Here is an 18,600-nt window from a genome sequence, read left to right as displayed (position 1 = left end):
TGTGAGAGTTGGACTATAAAGAAAGCTGAGTGCTGAAGAATTGATGCTTTTGAACTGTGGTGTTGGAGAATACTCTTGAGAGTCCTTTAGACTGCAAGGAAATCCAACCAGTCCATCCTAAAGGAGATCAGTCCTGGGTGTTCACTGGAAGGACTGATGTTGAGGCTGAAACTCCAGTACTTAGGCCACCTGATGGGAAGAGCTGACTCATTGGAAAAGACCCTGATGCTGGAAAGATTGAGGGCAGGAGGAGAAGGGGATGACAGGGGATGAGATGGTTGGATGGCATCATTGACTCTGTGGACATGGGTTTGGGTGGAAACTGGGAGTTGGTGATGGAGAGGGAAACCTCGCGTGCTGCGATACATGGGGTCGCAAAGAGTTGGACATGGCTGAGCAACTGAACTGAACTGAAGTATTCTTTATACACTCAACAAAAAGTTTTGCTGTTTACTCTGGTGAATTTCAATCTTTAAATTTCAAGATTTCTGTGATTTGAGGTCTCTCCTCAATTAAAATTTCACATGGATTTGGATGGACTCTGGGATTTGATGATGGACAGGGAGGCCTGGCATGCTGCGGTTCATGGGATTGCAAAGAGTCAGAAATGACTGAGCGACTGAACCAAACTGAACTGAGCAGTGACCTTGGTTCACCATCCTAGAATGGGCAAAAATATAAGTAAAGTTTACCTTTTCCCTGAAGGTTATCTGAAGGAGTGAATAAGAAGTGCCCACATGGTGGCTCACTCAGTTTCTGTTCAGTAACAGACACATTTATGCTTATTATTGTTACTAATCTCACTCAATTGCATGTTATTAACAAAAGGGATTGCTGACCTGGGATTTAAAACACCTACTGAGTTGAATCCATTAAACCCTTTCTTATGCTAAGGCTATTCATACCCATGGTAGAAATATGGTGAAAGGGATCATCCCCAAAGAGACCAAGTGGGAGGACACCCTTAGCAGAGTCGTCACCTTGGTAGCTAGTGGTATGTAAGAATTGCTTGGGCATCAAATAAATGGGCTGGGAGAGCGGCATGGGAAACTCTTGGAGATGGGGAAAGCGTCTCCCTTTATGTATGACCTTAAACTTCAAAGGTATCTTTGCGTGATGCAGCCCAAAGTGGGTGTCATCCCTGAATGTAGCAGAAATGTTAGACACCAAGGAGAGCTTCTGTACTTAGTGCAGAAAAGGTGTGGGTACTTATGAAGAAAATAACAGAATTTTATTTATCTGCCTAATTCCATCACCTTGGTCAGAATTTGTGACCAAGCTAAGTTTGAGTAGTGATGTAAATACACTGGAAAGGGGCCAATAAAATTATGGTATGGCTTCTAAGATTCTGGAGAAACGGCTGGGGAAATTTGCCTTTTGAAAAATGTCCTTAGTGAGAAAAACACATAAAGAAATAGGTATATGTCTCCTGGTAGCAGCTGCCTCTGCATGACTGTTTGGGAATGGCCCACGTTGATTTCTTCTCTGACTCCAAGTTCTCAAAACGCCCCTCGGGGCCCACCTTCTGAGCCTTTTGGTCTTGGGAAAAGTTGATGACAGAATTTTTACTTCTTCCTCTTCTCACATCTTACCTTGAATCTTTGCATGCAGTTTGCTGTGCTGATCCCAAATTTTTGAGGCAAAAACACTAAGATGACTGTCTGCTCTGAGCCACTCTCCTTTACTACCTTAAAAAAAAAAAAGTTTTATTTATTTTTGACTGCCCGAGGTCTTTAGTGCCAAGTACCCTTTTCTCTAGTTGAGGCGAGAGGGGTGCCCTCTGGTTGAGGGGCCTGAGCCCCTCCCTGCAGCGCCCTCTGTGCTGTAGAGTGGGCTCTAGAGGGCATCACTTTCAGTGGTTTCACTCCCAGCTCTAGAGCACAGGCTCAGTAGTTGTGGGGCTCCAGGTTCATTGCTCCTCGACTTGGGCTATCTTCCCCGACCATGGATCAAACCCCAATCCCTTCACTGCCATCAGATTATTTACTGATGAGCCACAGGGCAGCCCTCCTTCACTACCTTAATATCACCCCAAATAGTGTGTTTGTGAATCAGTGAACAGGTCCTTGGTGATCCAGCCACCCCATCTTTCTCTGCCTCCTGAATGTGTATCAGATTCAGTCAACTAACCTAGAGAAACGTGATAATCCAATCAGGATAAATCCAACAGGTACTCAGTAATCTATACATGTATCCCTTTCTGACTGGGTTAGTAGTGGGACAGAGGGATGATGTGAATAAATGTTGTATAAAAGTCTGAGGCACTGGAGAAGAGATGCAGAATCTTCATATTCTGGAGACACCATCTGGGTTCTCCATGCGTCTGAGGTCTGAGCACCTTCCAGACACATGAGAGCAGGAAGTCACTTCCCTCATATGAGGAACCCTTTTTTACCATTGACTAGCTAACCTTGAAGGGTGGCCTGTATCTCTGGATGTAGTGAGAGTTTAAAAAAAAAAAAAAAACATTTCTCTCACATGAACACATTTCATGCCTTGATTTTGCCTAGCAGCGTATTTTTGCCTGAATCTCAAACATTTTGATTTGTGCATTAGCTGGTACTCTTGCCTGGAAAATCCCATGGATGGAGGAGCCTGGTAGGCTGCAGTCCATGGGGTCACTAAGAGTCAGACATGACTGAGCAACTTCCCTTTCACTTTTCACTTTCATGCATTGGAGAAGGAAATGGCAACCCACTCCAGTGTTCTTGGCTGGAGAGTCCCAAGGACGTGGGAGCCTGGTGGGCTGCCGTCTCTGGGGTCGCACAGAGTTGGACACAACTGAAGTGACTTAGCAGTTACCAAGGAGATATTTTTAATGAAAAACATCCATTTAGAATTTTATTTCATGAAATTTAAGATATTCTGACACAATGGCATTCATGTTGGGGGTAACTGAGGTTAGCGGCTGTGCTGGTCCACATGACTCTCATCTGCCCATTAATGTAGGGCTCTAAGGATGATGTGCAGCTCTTCCCCAAACAAAGACTGGAGTGAACTCTCAGGCTTCTAGGTACCCACTTTCTAGTGGGACCTGCATCATGCAAAGCAATGGATGGAACTGAACAGGCTAGTGATTGTCTTTTTTCCTCTTTGGCCAGAGTGTCATATGGGCTAACTGAGGCACTTCCACCCCTGCCAGAGCAGTGACCTTGGACCTAGTAGGTCCTTCTGAAACGTTGGGAGATTGTCTTAGGTGTGCTGCTGCTTGGCCTGACATGGATGCCTTGTTCCTTGGTGGTTTCCACGGGACTCCTTTTCTTGTAGAGTCAGGACGAATGTCTGGAACCCACCCAGACTCCTGGATCTGGCAGGAAAGCACCTGCTGAGGAATGACGCTTTGGCCTTTTCTGCTTTGGAGGATCTGCCCAGGGAGCTCTTCCCACCCCTCTTCATGGAGGTGTTTTATGGGAGACACATTGAGACCCTGAGCCTATGGTGCAAGCCTTTCCCTTTGTCTGCCTCTGGGGAGCCTCATTTCCCTGCCTCATGTGGGGCCCTAACAAGCAGTTCTGGAAGCACTTGAAATCCTGCTGGCCCAGAAGGTTCATTCCAGGTGAGTGTGATCAAGGCACCCTGATAAAATCCTGGGTGTCCCAGAGGAGACAGCTGGGTTGAGGGCAAGTGGATGGAAAGGGTTCTGAAGATGGCAATGAAGAAGCCTTTGCATGCTAAGGGAAATAGCTTCTGGAAGTATATGAGTGCCTTTAGTGAATGGGAGCCTGAAAGAACATTCCCTACCTCCTCAAAGTCATGCATCAGTTACTAAAGTGGAAGAATAGGAAGGATAAGAGGGCAAAGGGAGATGGAGGAAAGTGAGGCAGAGAGGTAGGGAGCAAGGCAGCAGATGACATCAGGAATGTTAAGTTACAGCAGAGGTGGGCAGGCTGTTGTAAAATTATGAGGCTGTTTTTTTTTTTTTTTTCTTTTTTATTCTGTGAAGATTTGAATGCATCCCAGTTAGTCTCCTTTCCCTACGAGGTGCAAACTGAGGGTCCTGGATTTACGACATACTGGCCAGAACTTCTGGAGCATGTGGTCTGGTGCTCAGGCTCACATATGGCACCAGTGGCTGAGCAGAGCTCAACCACAAAGCAGCACTTGGCTCCACTGAAGGTTTTTATAGATCTTTGCCTGAAGAAAAGGACTCTGGACAACTTCCTCACCTACATCCTCAGGTGGGTGGAGCAGAGTAAATCCTCCATCCACCTGTGCAGCAAGAAGCTGAAGACTGTCTCTATGCCCGTGGATGGCACTGTGAAGATCCTGAGCATGATGCAGCTGGATGTGTCCAGGTGAGTGGGAATTGGCCCTGGCATATGCCCATGCTGGCCATGTTTGCTCTTCTTCTGGGAAAGACAGAGACTCTGCCTCTCTCCCATCCACCCAACTGCCTTCATGAAGCAGGAGCAGGATTACTTTGTCCAAATTACCTCTCAGTTCCTGAGGCTGGGCCACCTCCTGGATCTCCATCCAGAGTCTCCCTCCCTCCCTCCCTCCCTCCCTGAAGGATGCCTGAACCACATGCTCAGGTGAGAGTGGACAATGAGCTGGGTAACACTGAACACAACCCTAGAATTTCAAAAGTACCCTCTCCTTTCTTGCACTCTCCTAAAGCATGGCATCCCATAACCACACAAATGTAGGGGGTAGGGGGCTGAACTGGTCTCATGGCTCTTGTGAGATACCTGGCTGGGGAGATACAGAGGATTGACTGGGATGTTTGCATCCCAGCATTTGTAATTCCCTCCTTTTGTGGAGGTGTCTATGTTGAAATGATAAAATTAAGTAAGTTAGAAATGACATTGAAGTGAGGAAACTGCATCAGATCCAAGCATTCTTGAAGAGAAGCTCTGTGCTCCACAGGTTTGTGCCCACAGTGGACCTGTTAATTAACATGTGGGAAAAGCATGATTCTGGAGGTGCTGTTAATCAAGCTGAGAAAAGGATAATAAAAAGGGATAGAAAGTTGAAGACGATGCAGGGATGTATGTAAGGATGTATGTGGTCTGGCATCACATTTCATGTTGTGGGATCTTGTGTAAGTTGGTTCCTTATGCATGTCTCGCTAGAGCCACCCTGGCCAGAGATATAGGCATCTAGAGCTCAACCTCGACTGAAGCCTTAACTGGAATCATTTTTAAATCTCATCTCCCAACACTAATATTCAGTGATGTCCATACTCGATGGAGACTCTCTCTGGCTCTCACTGTTCTAGTGATTCCATGACCTTCATTCATCCATAAGGAAGTGGGATGTGTTGACTCTACTTGATAGATGAGGAGGTGTACCTTCCAGATTCTGTGACGTGACTTAATCCTGCAGTGAAGGTGACAGTGCTCAGCCTAGCATGAGACGTGACAATCAGTGTATTGACCCTGAATTGATGGTCAGACCAATGTTAGTTCTGTACAAACCATTTGTCTATCACGTGTGTGCAACCTAGCACTCCAGTTTCCAAGAACTAATTATTTGGTTTCTCCCCAGGTGCCTGACGTCCCCCTTGAACAACCTGTCAATAACCAACTGCTGGCTGACAGAATCAGACTCGACCCACCAGTCCCAGAGCCCAAACATCAGTCAGCTAAAGGGCCTGGATCTGAGTGGGGTCACCATGACTAACTTTAGACCTGAGGTCCTCCACGTTCTGCTAGAGAAAGTTGCAGCCACCCTGCAGGACTGACTGGACTTAGGTCTATGTGGGATCAAGTACTCCCAGGTGGAGGCCATCTTGTCTGCCCTGAGCCACTGCTCCCAGCTCAGGCACTTCAGTCTGGGTGGGAAACCTCCTGTCCAGGCTGTCATGGAGAAGCTGGTCCGACAGCCCACTGGGCTGCCCGGTTTAATGCAAGAGCGTTCATCCTGCCCCTCAGGAGAGTGACAGACCTCAGGGTATTTTCCTGGAAGCGAGACTTGCCGAGCTTCGGGCTCAGCTGTTGGAGATTCTGAGAGCCTCAGGATGTCCCAGGGCCTGTGGCTTAGCTTCAGCCCCGTCCTCCCTGTGGTGAGGGCATCACCGGTTGCCCATTTTACACAGGTATACTGCCCCTGCCTAGAGCACTGGCTCCATCAGGAGCTTTCTTCTGTGTGCTTGGAAACTGAAATCTAAAACATGGGGATATCATGGAGGGAAAACAGCATTGTTTCAGACATGTGCTCAATGTGGATGTGAAAAGGAACAGCGATCCTCAGGGGTGGGGGTTGCTGTGCAAATGTAGACTCTGGGAGGGGTAGAACTGGCAATGGACATGTGCTTCTAGAATCTCATATGACACCTGGATACGTGCTGGACACCCACATGTTGCAATTATCCTTGGGAAGATAGTTGTAAAGAAACTGTCAGGAAGAAAGTTATCTTCTTGGTGATCTAAACAGGAAGGAAATCTAAAACGAGAGTGGATAAACAGATCGATATGACTTATTTCGTTGTTAAGCAACAAACTAACATGACATTGTAATGCAAATCTACTCAATAAAAATGAATTAAAAGATAAGTAAATAAAGAGACGCTCATGGAAAACCAACTGCTGTCCTCCATGATATATTGTTCTGTGTGCGTGTGTGCATGCGTGCTTAGTCATTCCATTGTGTCCAACTCTTTAAGACCCCTAAAGGGTAGCCTCTTCTGTTCATGGGATTCTCCAGAGAAGAATATTGGAATGGGTAACGATGGCCTTCTCCAGGGGACCTTCCCGATCCAGGGCTTGAACCCTGGTCTCCTGCACTATAGGTAGATTCTTTGCCATCTGAGCCACCATGTAATGTAAGCCTCCTGGGGGCAACTCTTACCTCCTTGCTTGTTTCTTTGGCTGTTCAGTGGATTGATACACACAGAGGGTAACACAGCATCCGATGAACTATTGGAATGAAGAGCTCTCTGCAGGGCTCTCCCTGCTGACTCAGGCCATGACCCTGGGCATGGGTATTCTTCATGCTTCTATCAGTCGGTGTTAAGTCAGTTTCTTGCCTTTGTGTGTCCTTCACTGTCAAAGGCGAGGTCCTCGGTTCTGTTAAGTTTTGCACACTGCCAACAAGATTGAGACTGGTTCTCACTGTTCCATGCCTGTCAGGGAGGAGGAGTTATAATCGATATAATCAATTATAGGAGTGGTATATAGAAGTGATATAGGAGTGATTATAGAAATGATATAGGAGGAGATATTAATTGAGTTGTGACCAGACATTCAAAGTCTTTTTAGTAAAATGCTAAAACGTTAAAAAAAAAAAAATTGACATGGATTTTATTTCCATACCACATTCTAGATTTATATCAGTTTGGGTGGTTGATCATATCAGAATAGGTTGTTAGTTTCCATTACAGTTCCAGTCTCTCCCTATTAGAAAAGTCAAGGGTAGCTTGTCTGGACATCAGAATGTTCAAATGTAAAAGAAATATATGTTATGTATTACATATAACTCACAGTCACCTCTCCCTATCCTCTGTTCATCATCCTCAGATTCAGTCAACTACATATGATTTTTTTAACTACTGTTAACAAAATAAATCTTTGTCTAAGTGACCCTGAGCAGTTGAACTATGTGTTGTTCAAGATTCACCTGGTACAGACACATCATAGTTTCAGAAGAAGCTGACATGATTACAGACTCTATTGTCCCCACTGTGGTGTTGAAGACTCTTGAGAGTCCCCTTGGACTGCAACGGGAGATCCACCAGTCCATCTCTAAAGGAAGATCAGTCCTGAATTATTTCAATTATTGAAAAGGACTGATTACTTCCAAGCTGAAGGCTCCAATACTTTGGCTTACTGAATGCACATAAATGACTCCTTGAAAAGACCCTTTGATGCTTGCAAAAGGGAATTGAAAGGCAGGAAGAGGAAGGGAATGACAGGAAGGATGAGATGGTTGGATCGCATCAACCAACTCGATGGGAACATAGGTGAGTAGGTTCTGGGAGATTTGAATGATTCGGACAGGGGAAGCCTGGCGTTGCACAGCAGTCCATTCGGAGTTTCAAAGAACAACTGGTACACGACTGAATTGACTGAAACTTGAAACTCAAATAGTCCCACATCTTCTATCTGTTGCTAAGAGAACCAGAAAAGGCTGTTGGTATATATTAGACCCTTAATTCTTAATGGTATTCACTCTCAGTTCAGTTCAGTCACTCAGTTGTTGTCGACTCTTTGGGACCCCGTGAATGACACGCCACCACACCAGGAACTCCCTGTCCACACAAACTCTGGAGTTCACTCAGACTCACTCAGACTCCACGGCTCCATCGAGTCAACTGATGCCATACCAGCCATCTTCATCCTCTGTTGTCCCCTTCTCTCCTCCTGCCCAATCCCTCTCAGGCAATCAGAGGGAGCCTTTTTCAAGGATTGAGTTCAGCCTTTCTTCGCATTTGAGGTGGCCCAAAAAGTTTTTCTTAACTTGGAAGTTCAGCTTTTTCAAAGCCTTCCATTTCCCTAATTTCTTTCTTTCCCCCTTTTCTTTTTTTTTTTTTTTTTTTTTTTTTTTTTTTTTTTTTTTTTTTTTTTTTTTCTGTTCTGAGTACTGCACGGAGAGTGGGAATGTAACAATAATATGAAATAAGATGAGAACTATCTGAACTGTCACAGAATTTCCCTCAAGTAGTAAAAAATTTACTAACTTGAGAAAAGTTTGCTGAAGAGTGTGATGAGATGGTATATGCTGAGAGTGAGTAAATGGTACTGGGCATTGGTTCCTTTTCGAGGTCACGCACATGTCCCACAATGAGACAGTCTTGGTTTTATAATTTTGTATAGTTCTAAAAACCATTGATTATGTAGTTTAAAAGGTAGTGACCTTTATGGTATATAAATTTAGTTTAAAATAATCCTTATTTTAAAAAGAAAAGCAATTGACTATATTCTATGAAATACTCCATAATAAATGTTTATTAAAATTTAATTAACAGACTTATGCATATAACACCTTTATGCCATTTTATAAACATACAATCACCATGTTACATTAAATAACAATGTGCTGCTGGACACAGTCAGGTATCCTGTGGCCTCCCATGAAGTGAAGGGCAGCAATATCCCCAGAAAAGAAGCCTAAATAATGGTCCAAAAAATGGACAATTCATGGAGATTTAAGGCAAAGGAAAGGTATCATAGGGGGAGAAGGCAGAAGGAAGGAAAATATATGAGGGAACTTCTGAAAACATCATAGAAGCTCACAGTTCCATTGTCATAATCCAAAAACACGCCAATCTTACCAGAGGCCTTTTCACAAACTGCACTAAGGGTGGGGAGGTGGTGGACAGAATATACTGACTGTTCACCTTTGTAGAACACAGAAAAAATGCTTCTTCAGCACCAATACTGATACTGGTATCACTTGTGAAGATGCTTTTACAGACACCCAGAACCCAGCTGGAAGACTGGGCCACGTCCAGTTCCCAGTAATGCCTCCCAGAGGTGAAGTCCCAAGCTCCCCAGGACACAACACACGACTCGCCCTGGGGCTGTCTGGACGCGATGGGGTGGTCATCCTCAAACAGCACACTTGCATCATCGAGGATCGCATGGTGAACGATCGTTGTCAGACTCAGAACATTATCCACTGCAGAAAGAGTAAAAACTGTTAGCCAGTCGAATTTCCATGTCTCTGAGAGGCAGAGGCCTTCTACACAATAAGCTTTTTAATTCCTTCTCCAAGGAAATCAAAACAAAACAGCAAAGGGGAGTTAGATGACTCTTCTCTGAAGAATAAAAGTATTACTATCTCTGTGGGCACACAGAAGTACATCAAATCAAGAGAGAAAATTAAAAAAAAGACATATATCATGAACTGGGTGAAGTTGACTATGGTCAATCTCTTCAAAGTTTACTTTAGGATTCACCTAAAAGCATTGATTCTTATATTAGAAAACTTTTCTTGTGTCCTTTGTACTTAATACTATGGAAACTGTAGATGGCACTTTGTTATCACGTGGACACTTATGGGGGTATAATCTGTACCTATTACATTTTCAAAGGTCAAAAGAATTGATAGAAATCCATCCGTGAATAATTTGGAAGCTTCAAAAAAGTTATTCTAACTGACAGTGTTCATGCATCCCTTGCCTTAAAGTTGTTGTAAGATTGAGAGTGTTATAATTCTTCTGCCAAAGCCATTTCAATTTTTCTGTCATTTATTCCTAATTTTAGAAATAATAAATCTTCTATGTACAATGTGTAATAAGTGTAGCTGTAATGAAGTGAAAGTGAAAGTGTTATCCTTCAGTCCTGTTTTACTCTTTGCGACCACGTGGACTGTATGTAGCCCACCAGGCTCCTCTTTCCATGGAATTGTCCAGGCAAGAATACTGGAGTGGATTTCCGTTCCCTTCTCCAGGGATCTTCCCGACCCAGGGCTCGAACCTGGGTCTCCTGCATCGCAGGCAGACTCTTTATCATCTGAGCCACCAGGAAAGCCCATACAGTAAATTAAAAGCAGCAATGATGGATTTAAGCTCAAGAGTGAAATAAACTGAGTAAACAACATATCGATGGTCACTCACAGAACCAAATATTCAGTCTCTATAATCACAGTAACAACCTGGTTGCTCTCCCTTTGCTCATCCTATGTCATATATATATATGGTTTTGCATTTTCAGGAAATTACAGGTGGCAAACATCAGACTTGGTGTTTATAATCTGACTATAGAGGCAACAAAAGAGTCTGAAATGCAGTACTTGGATGCAGTCTCAGAAACCACAGAATCATTTGTTCATTTCCAAGGCAAGCCATTCAATATCACAGTAATCCAACTCTATGCCTCAACCAGTAATGCTGCAGAAAATGAAGTTGAACAGTTCTAGGAAGACCTACAAGTCCTTCTAGAACTAACACCAAAAAAAGATGTCATTTTCATTATAGGGGACTGGAATAAAAAAATAGGAAGTCAAGGAATACCTGGAGTAACAGGCAAATTTGGCCTTGGAGTACAGAATGAAGCAGGGCAAAGGCTAATAGAGTTTTGCCAAGAGAATGCACTAGTCATAGCAAACACCCTCTTCTAACAACATGTGAGAAGATTCTACACGTGGATCACCAGATGGTCAATATTGAAATCAGATTGATTATATTCTTTGCAGCCAATAATGGAGGAGCTTTACACAGTCAGTAAAAACAAGACCGAGAGCTGAGTGTGGCTCAGACCATGAAATCCTTATTGACAAATTCAGACTTAAATTGAAGAAAGTAGGGAAAACCATGAGGCCATTCAGGTATGACCTAAATCAAATCCCTTGTGACTATGCAGTGGAAGTGAGAAATAGATTCAGGGGATTAGATCTGATATAGAGAATGCCTGAAGAACTATGGACAGAGGTTCATGACACTGTACAGGAGGCAGTGATCAAGACCATCCCCAAGAAAAAGAAAAGCAAAAAGGTATATTGTTGTCTGAGGAGGCTTTATAAATAACAGTGAAAAGATGAGTACATAAAGGAAAAGGAGAAAAGGAAAAATATGCCCATTTGAATGTAGAGTTCCAAAGAATAGCAAGGAGAGATAAGAAAGCCTTCCTCAGTGATCAATGCAAAGAAGTAGAGTAAAACAATAGAATGGGAAAGACTAGAGATCTCTTCAAGAAAAGTAGAGATACCAAGGGAACATTTCAGGCAAAAATGGGCACGATAAAGGACAGAAACGGTATGGACCTAACAGAAGCAGAAGATAATAAGAAGAGGAGGCAAGAATACACAAAAGAACTATACAAAAAAGATGTTCATGACCCAAATAACCACGATGGTGTGATCACTCACCTAGAGCCTGACATCATGGAATGCAAAGTCAAGCGGGCCTTAGGAAGCATCACTGTGAACAAAGTTAGTGGAGGTGATGGACTTCAGTTGAGCTCTTTGATCCTAAAAGATGATGCTGTGAAAGTGCTTCACTCTATATGTCAACAAATTTGGAAAACTCAGCAGTAGCCACAGGACTGGAAAAGGTCAGTTTTCATTCCAACCCCTTAGAAAGGCAATGCCAAAGAATGCTCAAACTACTGCACAACTGCACTCATCTCAAATGCGAGTAAAGTAATGCTCAAAATTCTCCAACCCAGGCTTCAACAGTACTTGAACCCTGAACTTCCAGATGTTCAAGCTGCATTTAGAAAAGCCAGAGGAACCAGAGATCAAATTACCAACATCTGCTGGATCATCAGAAAAAAAAAAGACAGTTCCAGAAAAACATTCTATTTCTGCTTCATTGAATACACAAAGCCTTTGAATGTGTGGATCACAACAAACTGTGGAAAATTCTAAAGAGATGGGAATACAAGACCACCTGTCTCCTGAGAAATCTGCATACAGGTCAAGAAGCAACAGTTAGAACTGGACATGGAACAACAGACTGTTTCCAAATCGAGAAAGGCATAAGTCAAGGCTGTATATTATCACCCTGCTTATCTAACTTAAATTCAGAGTACGTCATGAGAAATGCTTGACTGGATGAAGCCCAAGCTGGAATAATGACAGTTGGGAGAAGTATAAATAATCTCAGATATGCAGATGATACCACCCTTATGGCAGAAAGTGAAGAAGAACTAAAGAGCCTCTTAATGAAAGTGAAGGAAGAGGGTGAAAAAGTTGGGTTAAAACTCAACGTTCAGAAAACTAAGATCATGGCATCTGGTCCCATCACTTCATGGGAAATAGATGGGGAAACAACAAAAAAGTGATAGACTATTGGGGGGGGGGGATGTGGTCCAAAGTCACTGCCAGTGGTGACTGCAGCCATGGAATTAAAAGATGCTTGCTCCTTGGGAGAAAATTTATGACCAACCTAGATAGCATTTTAAAAAGCAGAGATATTACTTTGCTTACAAAGATCCATCTAGTCAAAGCTATGGTTTTTCCAGTAGTCATGTATGGATGTGAGACTTGGACTATAAAGAAAGTGAGCATGGAAGAATTGATGTTTTTGAACTATGGTGTTGGAGAAGACTGTTGAGAGTCCCTTTGACATTAAGGAGATCCAGCCAGTCCATCCTAGAGGATATTCGTCCTAAATATTCACTGGATGGACTGATGCTAAGGCTGAAACTCCAATACTTTGGCACCTGATGTGATGAACTCGCTCATTTGAAAAGTCCCTGATGCTGGGAAATACTGAAGGCGAGAGGAGAAGGGAACGACAGAGGATGAGATGGTTGGGTGGCATCCCTGGTTCAGTGGACATGAGTTTGAGTAAACTCCAGGAGTTGGTGATGGATGGGGAAGCCTGGCGTGCTGCAGTCCATGGGATCGCCAAGAGTCAGACAAGACTGAGCGACTGAACTGAACTGAAAGAGGTAGAAAAGGTGTTAGCAACTTCAGGAATTTATGCACCACCTTCATAACCAAAAAAGAAAAAAAAAAGAAATAAAATGAAAATGAAAGAAGGGTTGTTCCCAAGAAGCTCTAATGAAATGTAGTCCTGATCACCAAAAGGCTGACTCTTACCTCTGAAGTTGTTCAGCATGTGTAGAAATCCAGAGACAGGCCAGGAAGGGAGCTCTGGGTTCACGGGCTGAGGCTTCTGTATCTGTGCCAGATGAGTCCTGTACAAAGGACATCGATTCCATGTCAAGACCAATGGCTAATCACATGGGCATGGCAAAACAGCAGACTTTACCACAGGATCCCATATGTTCTCAGGATTCTCCTACTTTTGGTGATTTGCATATATAATATATTCTACTCATTTGAGAATATAAAAATGTTGCCATATATTTTACTAAATAGAAATTACATCAAATTTCATTTTCCCCATTTTTCTCAGACAATATTCCAAATTTGCACTCACTAAACTTCATTCCCTTCCTCAATTCCATCGATTCAAAGATCCTGGGTATTTTACAGAGAGCAAAAAATTCAGGCTAAGCCTGTGAGACTTCACTCACAAAGCAGTCATCCAGGATGCATTCTGTGTCTAAACAGAAGTGCTCACTGACCAGACATGTTTACTCTTGTCAGTCCAGCAAAGTGACCCAGGTCCAACCTGGCTGTCCTGGTCCTGAATGTCTCACTTAGAAGTGGGCAGCAGAAAGGCGCTCCGTGTGAGGTTCTGCCTGCAGGGCGCTTGCTGTGATGGAACAGGCTGAGTCACTGCTACTCAGTATTAACAAAATCACAGTCTCTTGTCATGATAGGGAATATGCCTCTTTCATGCCTTTTTCACCTTTTAATCCACTAGGATAGGTGCTTCCTCTGTGATGTCTTAGAAAAATCCCTCGCTAAGGTTTATTGTGGTCAAGCTGGAGAGAATGGGTTGAGTAGGTGGAACAAAGCCCAGAATGGCAGCAGGTTTTCAGATATAGTTGATTGCAGTCAAATGAAAAGGAAATGACTGAGACCAAGGGTCAGAAACCCTTGAAATTCTTTTGAAATAAAATAGAAAATGGCCAAAAAGACAATGTGGTAATCCATATGCTAGGCTTCTGTACTTGTGGATTCACACATGCATTCAATCTGTACATTCTGGGCTATGTATTTGCTTATTTATTCTTTTATTTTATCATAGGATCAGAGCTACTATTCTAACTATATTTCATATACAGTGCGTACCAGTCAATCCCAAATTCCCGTGTAAACTTCCTTCCCCTTTGGTTTTGTTCTGAGTGGAAAAAATTCACAAAACAGTCCAGAAACTTCCAAAAATGTAAAAATTGAAAATGCCACATACCAGGGAATGACTTATATAGCATTTACTTTATACTGTATATGTTGTAAAGTTGTCTAGAGATGACAAAGTGTACAGGAGCATGTGTATTAGTTATCTGCGAATAACATGTTATTATGTATAAAGAATCCTGTCCTGAGATTTAGATATGGGGGAGGACCTGAAATCAATCCCCAGGTCCCAAGCAAGAACTTTGGGTCCACTTCATCAAAAAGACAAAAATGTTTCAGAAATCAAAAATCATTAATGTATACTCACGTTTCCAGCACATTTTCCAAGCCCTGCAAAGGAAAAAAAAATCATGTTAATCATTAGAATTCTGTTTCCATCTCCTATTCCTATTCTTGTTTCATAATAAGACATAATTTTCTAAATCTCTTCTAAGTAACACTCAGAAGCAATCTTCATAACAGACCCTAACCTAAGACATGATGGTCTTCCTCAGGTCTCATTAAGGAAGCAAAGGGGGCAGGAAGGGTCTGCACAATGCTGCAGCAACATCTAGGTTTCAATTGTCACTCACTGCCCACTGCTGTCTTCAGGAAGTGATCTCACCACTTATGGTAACAATTAAGGTAAAGCAGACAATTGCATAAAAAGAACCATCGGTTGCATTAAAATTGATACCAGTTCTAAATATCTTGTCTGTATGACAATAAGAACCTCAGTGTCTTCAGGAAGAGTGGATAACAGAGAGTGCCAAGGGTTTAGGGGAATGTATACTGAGATTTACTCCAAGAAAATTAACTTTCCCCTGGTCACAGAATCTTGCTGATTGTGTAATCATCTGTCTGGATAGGTAATATTTCAGTGTCACAGCACTCGTCTAGAAGAGTATTTCTCTCTCTGAGGATGGACCCTCCTTTCTCACCTGGAGCAGCTCCATGTCCGGCTTGTGGCACATCTCAGTCAGCTCTTTATACATTTCTTTCAGACTTTCTCTGTACTGAGACATTCTGAACACACTCTCCTTGAGTTCTTCACAAATCTCTTTGGCTTCTCGCTCCAGGGCCTCCAGATGCAGTTGCTCCTCCTCCCGGAGCAACAGAAGCATCCTCTGATATTCAAGCTTGATCATCACCTTCCTTAAGGCCACATAGTCCTGCAGAGATAGTGGATCCAAAGCATTACGTATGTTCACATTTAAAAGAAAACTTCAAATATTATTTCCTTAGTGTCATCAAGGAAGTTCCTGACAAACTGCCACATGCATTCAAAGAGTCTTGAATATTTTCAGGTCCCTATTGCCCATGCTTTCTCTGAATTCCTAATCTCTTTCCCTGTTTAAATCAAGTCATCTGAGGGAGCCCAGGCTGTGTCCCAAGGAAGATTCTTCCGGGTTCTTACCCATCAGTTATTTCCTCTCCGACCTGAGTCTTGTTTTTTTCTTGTTCCTTTCTCTGATTCTTCTAAATATTCTTTCATGAAGTAAACCTCATTTTGAATATATGTATTTTCTTTTTTCCTGCATGCTGACTCTCTTCAGTCATGCACAACTCTTTGTGACCTAGTGGACTATAGCTCACCAGGCTCCTCTGTCCATGGTTTCTCCAGGCAGGAATACTGGGGTGGGCTGCTATTTCCTCCTCCAGGGCATCTTCCCAACCCAGGGATGTAATCCAGGTCTGTTGTGGCACCCGCACTGCAGGCAGATTCTTTACCCCTGAGCCATCAGTTTTCCTCTAGTTACGACTCTCTTCCTCTCTTCTCCTTCACAGTCACAGTTAGTGCAATGCGTCTTATACCCCATGTCTGAAAAGGCTTATTCCAATCTTCAAAATGTGGCCTTGGAATACATTTCATGCCTTGGTCTTCGAATATACTAGCATTCTTTGAACTAGCATATATTAGCCTGTTCTCATTCCAATTACTGATCAGTCATTTGAAACCACTCCTCCAGGGAAAAGACCAGTAGCCTTTCACAGGAACTTACATAGACCTAAAAAAAATATCTAAGGTAAAATTATATCAATATTTATACAAATAAATAGGAACATTTTTATTCTTACCTCAAAGGAATGAGTTGTGTAGGCTTCCTGATTCAGACTGATTTGGATTTCTTCTCTCATTTTCCATAAAGAGCTCATTCTCTTCAGGAGTTTCTCCTGCAAAATACCCTCAGGATTTAGTGACACAGAAGATGACACTGTAAATTTAATCCCATTATTCATGAGAAAAGGCATTTATTAGTTACACAGAACTTGACTTAGGAGGCTGTTGTCAGACTTTTCCACATTAATTTGATGCCAATATTTGAATATCAAGGAATAGAAGTGTATACTAGAGAACTGGGGGGACTTTACGGATAATGGAATCCATGTCCCATGATACTGAGACCCAGACTGTAATAGCCCGAGTAAGAAAGCCTCAAGCTCCCATCAGAAGCCTGTGGCCCTGGTGCCACCCGCCCTGGGATGCTGCATTTCCACATGTGTGGACAATTGGGAAACAACACTGAAAGGACACATTATATGTGAGGATCCACATTCAGAAATCCCACCTCCACTATCTCCACCCTCATCACCATCACAGCATCCTCATCTTCCTCTCTGACTTAGGAGCCTCTAGATCCCAAACTGCTTGAGAGGCATCACCTACCCGGGATTCCTCAGCAGCCCTGTGTATTGGACTGTAGCTGTGAGCTGCGTGCTCGGGGCGTTCAGAGCAGGGCCCACAGAGCAGGGTCTGGTCAGCCTCACAGAAGAGGCCTTTGGCTTCCTGGTGTGTCACACAGATCTGCTCCTCAGAGCTGTGGTCGTGGTCAGCTCTGGCCTGCCTGGCAAGGGAAGCCAGCCTCTTGAGGGCAATATTGGTTTTGAAATCGGGCCTCTCTGATATTCCCCTGCACTCTGGGCACCTCCTTGGAGTCTGGCCTTCTTCCCAGCAAAGGCTCAGACAGGGACGGCAGAAGCTGTGCCCACAGTCTATGGTGATGGGGTCCAGGAAGCAGTTCATGCAGATGGAACAGGTGAGTTCCCTCTGGAAGACCTGCAGTGTGTCTGAATCCATGTTTCTGAAAATTAAAGAAAGAAATAAGAGAGGGTAAGAGAAAAAGTCTTTCTTCTGCCCTCATCAGGAAAAATAAATCCTTTGGACAAAGTCCTGTCTTGAACTCTAATTTCCCTATTTGCTTACCTCCCCAGAACAAACCTAGAAATGGTGACTGCATACACCTTGGATTTACTATTATACAAAAGATGAAATACAGTAAGAGTCCTTAGCAACGTTTTTGTTTCAAATAAACCAGGATTTCAATCATACTAAAATTATTAATACATGGAGAAGCTTAAAGATTAGTGTGAGTCTGCTCACTCCTGTCTGACTCGTTGCTACACCATGGACTATAGCCCACCAGGCTCCTCTGCCCTTGGGATTTCCCAGGCGAGAATCCTGGAAAGGGTTGCCTTTCCCTTCTCCAAGGGCTCTTCCCAACTGAGCGGCTGAACCCATTTTTCCTGAATCTTCTGCATTGGCGGGTGGACTCTTTACCACGGAACTCCCTGGAAGCCCCTTAAAGATTAGTTGGAGGGTAAGTGTTGGGATGACTTCAGAGTTACTTTGTTAGCTGATTCTGACAGAAGCACACACAGAACCTGTCTGTCTCTCTCTCGACCTCCACGACTCCCTGAGTGGAAGCCACACTAGCACACCCTTCATTTCTCTCCTCAGGGCCTCAGTTCCTTCTATCATTAAAAGTGACAGAGTGCTTTTCTAAAGACAAAGAAATTTGTTTACAAAGAACTTAAACTTCATGCAATCAATCTTGGCTTTAATCTGATGTCCTAAAGAGTTCACAGCTTGCTTCCAGCTTAAATAGCAAAACTGCTGCTTTCAAGACAAAAAGAAGAAAAAAAAATGTCACTTCTAGTTCAGGAAAGCAAGTTTTCCTGGAGTCAGTTCATATCATCATGGCATGTCATATTTTGAACTGGTGAATGTTCAGGTATCATAAT

The 18,600-nt window shown here is 43.1% G+C and overlaps 1 pseudogene; it reads right to left on the bottom strand.

The window, feature by feature from the left end:
• Window positions 1-9,075: 9,075 nt before the first annotated feature.
• Window positions 9,076-17,656, bottom strand: LOC788345 (tripartite motif-containing protein 64-like; annotated as a pseudogene).
• Window positions 17,657-18,600: the final 944 nt, after the last annotated feature.

This window comes from Bos taurus, chromosome 29, assembly GCF_002263795.3.
Source record: "Bos taurus isolate L1 Dominette 01449 registration number 42190680 breed Hereford chromosome 29, ARS-UCD2.0, whole genome shotgun sequence".
Taxonomy (NCBI): domain Eukaryota; kingdom Metazoa; phylum Chordata; class Mammalia; order Artiodactyla; family Bovidae; genus Bos; species Bos taurus.
The sequence above is the reverse complement of the archived record's forward strand: the minus strand, read 5'-3'. Positions and strand labels throughout refer to the sequence as shown.